Source organism: Mus pahari, chromosome 19 (genome assembly GCF_900095145.1).
Source record: "Mus pahari chromosome 19, PAHARI_EIJ_v1.1, whole genome shotgun sequence".
In the NCBI taxonomy this organism is placed as follows: Eukaryota; Metazoa; Chordata; class Mammalia; order Rodentia; family Muridae; genus Mus; species Mus pahari.
In genome coordinates this window covers 71,114,513-71,121,724 of record NC_034608.1, presented here as the reverse complement: position 1 = coordinate 71,121,724, position 7,212 = coordinate 71,114,513, and the positions used below count along the sequence as shown (strand labels likewise).

Here is a 7,212-nt window from a genome sequence, read left to right as displayed (position 1 = left end):
AAGTAAATTTATGAGAGAGACATCACATTACAGTTGTTCAGCTTGTGATTTCACACACATATATATATATATATATATATATATATATATATATATATATATATTTTATTTTTTAAATCAGTGTGCTTCTATGTTTTTTAAAAAATTATTCTGTGTTCACTCCAGGCTTTTATTTTCCTTGAATTTAATAAAGTCATGATAAAAAATATAACACTGGCATTTATATAGTCAGCAGTGCTTCTATTTTTTCTTTTTCATGTAGTTTTTGTCTTGTTTGACATTTTTGAGACTAGATACCATGTACTCCAATTTGGCCTTGAACTGTATTGGCAGGCAAGAATGGTCTTAAACTCCTAAGTCTCCTAAAACCATCATGCCTGGCTATTTGCTCATTTTTATATCTTTTTCATTCTATACTTAATATTTTCACTGACTTTCATTCTTTTAACTATTCCTATTCTTAACCATGGCATTGCTTTGAATTTCTCAGAGTCCTGTAAAGTTAGCTAACATTTCAATTGCAAATCTAAGAAATCCTTAAACAGGATTTCAAATTGTGTTTTGTTTGACCTTTCAGGGTATCTTCCAAATGTCCACAGAGATCTTCCCAGCTGAGCAACAGAATATAAATGAAGACGTTTGCTTGGTTTGATCTTGGGTTGTGAAACAGTCAGAGCGTGGATGGGGGGGGGGGATAAAATATGCAGTGTAAAAAAATAAATAATAATAAAAGCAAAAAGCAAAATTAGCAGGATCTTGTAAAGATCAAAAAAAAATAGTATTGTAAAAATTTAATAATGAGTATAAGAGTAAATCTAACCATTGAAAGTGTTATCAAATATTTAAAAATCTTTATCTAGGAATTGTTGTTAAATTTATTATTACCTAAACTTTAATTGCTATGAACTCATTTTGTGAATAAAATATTCAAATATTAGAGACAATATTTTGACAGAACAAACAATATAAAGTGCAAAAATTCAAAGAAATTGAGAGCAAAGTATTAAAAGACTCCACTGTTTGTAAAAAGAAAAAGTGCTTATTTTTGAATCTCAAATCTCAGAACCTAACAAAATCAAAGAACACATAAAATAAAAACAAAACAGAAATACTCATACCTACTAAAAAGAGCAAAATTCCTTAAAAAATTGACATTTTGTCCTTTTCATTCCTTTATCAGCAATTAAGGCTTCATAGTTCTCCAAATGGTAAAATGACCTTGGACTTTGAGAACCGGGATTTTATAATCTGGAAATAATATTAAAGCAAATGATATTCTATAAGGTTATGAAAACAATGATAAAATGTTATGTGGTTGCCTTTAAAATATAATTTATCGTCCTTAAATCCCTATGTAATGATCTCTCTCCAGTATATAAATATCATACTTAACACTTAAATGTTCAGAGAGTGTTTATCTTAAAACATAGTTTAACACACAGTTCAAATATTGCATAGTCAGAGTTACATTGAAAAGGGAAAGTGAAAATGTATTAAAATGCCTAACATTTATACCGCTAGAGAATGGTACGCTCAGACATAATCTTTTTTTTTCTTATATCTGACTGGGAATTACACTGTCCAGAATCCACAGGCAATTGATGTCACTTTCCTCAGGTTTCAATTGCTAAAATCTGTACATATATAAATAGTAGAAAGTTTGCCAATAGTGTGAAATGTAACAGTCAATAACTTCTTAAGACTGAAATGGATTTCTACTACTCAAATTCTATAAAATACTGAGACAAAAATAATAGAGAAAATGGTAGTAGATATCTATTTGAGCCAAATTGTTTACATTCAGCAATTACTACTTACTTAAACAGGAAACACAATCTGGTTGTGAGCAGGGGTTGAAATGTCATGGTCAAAAATGCCATAAAATCCAAGAGTTGTGAGCTTTCCACATTCTCTCTCATATCTTCATCATTGTTTCCACATGAAACAGCAGGAAAACATCAGCAGGTTTGACTTCAAGTCAAGAATATAATGAGAAGAAAAATGCCAGCCACATCTCTCTCTCTCTCATAAGTTAAGCTTCCACTGTTAAATATGGAAACTATTTTCCTGTTCCTGAACTATGTCAGGAAAACTTAAGGTGACTTAATATCAGAGAAAATATATATATATTGATTTTTCCAAGTTTTATATTTTATTTTCCTGAGAATATAGAGCCAAATTGAGTTTTGAATGCTTATTTCATATTCTTAATTCATAAATGACAGTCATTTGTACTTTAATAAGTAAGAATAGTATTGCATAGAAGAAAACCTTGAGAACAAAGTGGATCCTTCACATTAAATATATTATTAGATATCTGTTCTCACTAATTCCAGTATTTTCAAATGAATAGAAAGTTATATTACACAGGTACACAGGGGTTAAGACCGTAGACTGAAAGACTGCTTTCTCTTTTTATGAGCAGTGATAAGTCTCAAGTCAGTCAGTTACTTCACTGAAGTCAAACGATGACATCTTGTGGCTAAAAGCCATTTTCCTTTTTGTATAATTCTGAGTTTCAAAAAAATTTGTAGCTATCCTATATTGACATATAAGATTATATTTATAGCCAGGCGTGGTGGCGCACGCCTTTAATCCCAGCACTTGGGAGGCAGAGGCAGGCGGATTTCTGAGTTCGAGGCCAACCTGGTCTACAGAGTGAGTTCCAGGACAGCCAAGACTACACAGAGAAACCCTGTCTCGAAAAACAAAAAACAAACAAAACAAAACAAAAAAATTATATTTATAAAACAGTAAATGCATAAACATAATAATAATGGTTATATATCCTTAGTAACATAATATCTAAGTTGAAGCTCATTAAGAGAGCATTGAATTTTTCCTTTAAAATTTATTCTAACAGAAAACCTGTTACCTAAAAAAATAAAAATAAAAATGTAACTAGAAAAGGGTATTTTGTTTTTAATATTTAGTACAAATGCATGTAGTGTGCAATACAAATGTCCTGGCTGGCTTTTCTTGTCAAGTTGATACAACCTATACAAGGTCGCCCTTTATCCAAGCCTGTGAGGCATTTTCTAATTAATCGTTATTCTTAGATTGCCCTGATCAAGGTGGATATTGCATGCTCTTGGAAGGGGGGCCCTCGGTCATATAAAAATGCAAGCTGAGCCAGCCACTTCATTGTAGATCATGAGAATTATCACACCAACTGAGAACTAATGTGGACAGCCAGTATCTCCTCCAGCTCCATGTCTCAGATCATAGACATATTTATCATGGTCCAGGCATTTTAAGCAGAAAATGATTGTGACATTCTCTCTTAAATGAGGTATGAGCCCGTTAAGATTCATCCAAAATATTTACATATATAAGTAGAATTTTAGTTGTCTGTGACTTTATATAATTCTCATCTTGAATTTAGAAGATGTCTCGGTGTAAAAGCATTACTTGGATACTTGGTTAAAACCTTTTTTCTTTCAGAAAGTTAAACAAAATGGAAAATTCAAAGTATTTTCTGAAGAGGATGAATGCAGTCAAGGAGTTATGTAGTCTCCTTAAAAAAAATTGCTATCTGGAATTGCTATTTTACAAACTTAGATGTTTTTTCCTTTAAATAGCAGACATTGTAGATATTCTCTCCCTTTCACGCAATGAAGCAACTATATTGTTTTTACCTAAGTTGCATACCACTAAGAGGCAGTGCTAGGAAATAATCTAGGGATATTTGCATAGGCTGTCTCTCTGGTTTAGGAGCAGTGGGAAAAAAACCCTGGTTTCTAAACCCTATGCAATTCAGCCAAGACTCAAGCAGTTAGCATCCAAAAACTAATCAGACTCCCTTGTTAACCCATTGGATCTAAATCTCCTAAAGTTCTTGCCTGGGCCTCTTGACCTGACAGGCTCCTGCCAATATGAATATATATGGAAACTATTGTAAGGACTTACACATTGTAGTACAAATAATCCAACAATAGCTATGTGTGAACTAGTAGTTGCTCAGTCCCACATGGGGGCTGCTTCAGCTGGTCTATTAATGCTAGAATCCTGAAAAATTAGACTCTGATGCCAGTAAAGGAATGGACGCACTACAAAGGAAAGAACAAGCAGCAAAGAGCAAAAGATTTTGTGGACTTCCAGCAGAAGTTGGGACCCCAATTAAAAGTGTGTCTTCCCATCTCAAAATCTAGATTAAAGGCATGTGTTTCTAAACTCAAGATTGGGCATCAAAGGCATGTCTTCCCACATCAAGATTCAGGACAAATGTGTGTCTGTCTCAAAGAGCCAGAATAGAAGTAGATTCTCCCATGTCAAACCTAGCAGAAAGTCTCCCACAGGTGTGCTCCTCGTTTCTAGGTCATAATTCATTCCAGATCTAGTAAATTTGGCAATCAAGAATAGCCATCACAATTACTGAATTGCATACACAAAAGATAAAAATGTGAGTAGTACAGTGTACTGGATGATAGTAAAATCTTGCATCATTATCAGAGGTAACTCTCATACAGGTTTACTTCCAACTTCTTGAAGGAAACCAAGAATAATATCAGTTTCCTATACTGTTGGAAGAGTCTCTCAGATCCTCCTAACAACACCGAGGAAGGTTTCCCTGTGCAGTACTGTTATGCTTTTGAGTGTTTTTGTTAGGTAGTCTGGTTCTCGAGGGGTGTATTTTCTTCCAGTGCAGGTTAACTCCCCACTTAATATCTCTCTCTCTCTCTCTCTCTCTCTCTCTCTCTCTCTCTCTCTCTCTCTCTGCATGTATGTGTATATTGTAATGTGTACATAAATACATGTGGTTTTCAGTAGGCTCATAAAATAATGTTAGTGTATGGCTTTCTCAAATGTCCTTAGTCTTATTTATCTTTTCTTCTTCTATTGGTATGTCCTTCTCTCCCCCAGCTACATGTATAATTTTTATCTAGAATGTTTAATTTGCTGCAAAATACTTTGCATTTCATATTGAACATAAAACTAAATATTTTAAGGCAAATCCAGAGGTCTAACTTTTAAAAAATTCTATCTTAGGGGTTTAGGGAAGACTGTAAACATAGTAGTCCTTATAGTTAATTCTGTTATAACATTGTGCAATAGTTCACTGGGTAGAAAAAAGCAATGCCTTTAATCTGAGCATTACCACAGTGGGAAAGATCTTTGTTGTACATTTGGCATGTCATTATCCTCTATTTGACATCATGACCTGCCCAAATGAATGTGAGGAGCTCTTCAAGGCTTCTCTTCTGCTTAGAAAGAAAACATAGGAAGTATTAATAAACAGAGGGAAAGATGGGAACAGAAATATTTGAATAGTTTGTTTTGTGCTATGATATGAACATGTACTTTTTTATTAGATATTTTCTTTATTTACATTTCAAATCTTATCCCCTTGCCTGGTTTCCCCTCCAAAAATCCCCTATCCCCTACCCCTCCCCCTGCTCCCCAACCCTCTCACTCCCATTCCTTGCCCTGGCTTTCCCCTATACTGGGGAACAAATACTTCACAGGACCTAGGGACTCTCCTCCCATTGATAACTGACTAAGCCATCCTCTGATACATATACAGCTATAGCCACAAGTTTTGCCATGTTTTTTGTTTGTTTGCTTGTTTGTTTTTGGTTTTATTTTTTGATGGTTTAGTTCCAAGGATCTCTGGATGTACTAGTTAGTTCATATTGATGTTCCTCCTATGGGGCTTCAATCCCCTTCAGCTCCTTGGTTACTTTCTCTAGCTCCTTCATTGGGATCTTGTGTTTTGTCCAATGGATGATTGTGAGCACCCAGGTCTGTATTTTACAGGCACTGGCAGAACCCCTCAGGAGACAGCTTCTGAGGAACATGTACTTTTTAAGGATTGGAAATCATAATGTTAAAGTTGATATCCAGTCAGAAATTCAGCTAATGAAGAATTCATTGTACTGCTGATCAAAATATTGCATGAATATTTCTTAACACTTAGGTTAAGAGTAGTCATGAGAAGGACAATTCATTGTAGGGAAAGTGTGTATGTAAGTTTAAATATATTTTTCACATTGCGCAGAGTCTGTTTTGTTATTAATATTAAGCTGTATGTGAGCAAAATGGGAAAAATTTTAAAAATAAAATATGACTCCTGTAAAACCTATTATGGTATGCTGATCTAAAGAACTTTTTCCTTTTCCCCTTTTTATAATTAGTATCAAAATATTTTTCCTATGAAAACTATACCAAGATGATTGTATTTAGTGATGTAAAGTTTGCAGTGTCTGAATTTATTTATTCATAAATAAATTTAAAATTTATTTTTTAAAAAATTTAAAACCTTTTAAAGCTTAAAGAATTTATAATTCTTACAAGGCAGTGTATTTATTTTATAGAATCTGAAGAACTGGGATCAATTGAAATTTGAGGAAAACAAAGAGAAAGTAGAAGTGGGCATGACCTGCTTCTCTGCTTGAAGGTGTTCAGATTTAAATTCTGAGACAGAAAGTGAAGGGTGAGTAGGGCACAGTGCATAAAGTTAGCTCTTCCTTTTACTGTGTAGTCATCCTCATCAGTCTTCTAGCTCTTCGTGTCAACATCCTCCTCCTCATCATCATCCTTAGCTACCTGCTTCCCTGTAGAAGCCTCAGTTTCCTCCTCATCTTCCTCAACACCTTCTTCCTCTTCTACATCTACCTCATTGTCAGCGTCCTGCTCCCCATTTTCCTCATCACCATTCCCATTGGCAGGTGCCTCTCTTCCATTCTCTGACTCCTCCACAACTTCCTACTTCTCCTCCAAGTCCTCGATGGTGATCTCAGAGCTGGTGTCCACTGCCCCATCTGACATGGTGGAGCATGCCAGTGGTCTGATGCAGCCAGTGAGGAATTAGCCGCGTTTGAGGACCATGGGGAGAAAGTTGCAGGAGTCTACATTTGAGGAGGTGGTGGGTGACTGAAGTAAACAAGGAACACTGCCCGGAACAATGCAAGGTTGAATTTTCCAAGCAGCCAAAGGGCTAACGATTCTTTTTATAGAAGACACAGCTCTATGACTTCTAGGCATATACTCAAAAGATACTCCAACATCCCACAAAGAGACACTTATTCAACTATGTTCATAGCAGCTTTATTCATAATACCCAGAAACTGTAAACAACCTAGATGTCCCTCGACTGAAGAATAGATAAAAAAAAAAAAAAAAAAAAAAAAAAAAAAGTGAAACATCTACACAATGAAATACTGTTCAGCTATTAAAAAGAAACACACCAGGAATTTTGCAGGCAAAGGGAAA

The 7,212-nt window shown here is 34.7% G+C and overlaps 1 pseudogene; it reads right to left on the bottom strand.

Moving 5' to 3' along the window:
• Positions 1-6,303: 6,303 nt before the first annotated feature.
• LOC110336261 lies at positions 6,304-6,768 on the bottom strand (annotated as a pseudogene).
• Positions 6,769-7,212: the final 444 nt, after the last annotated feature.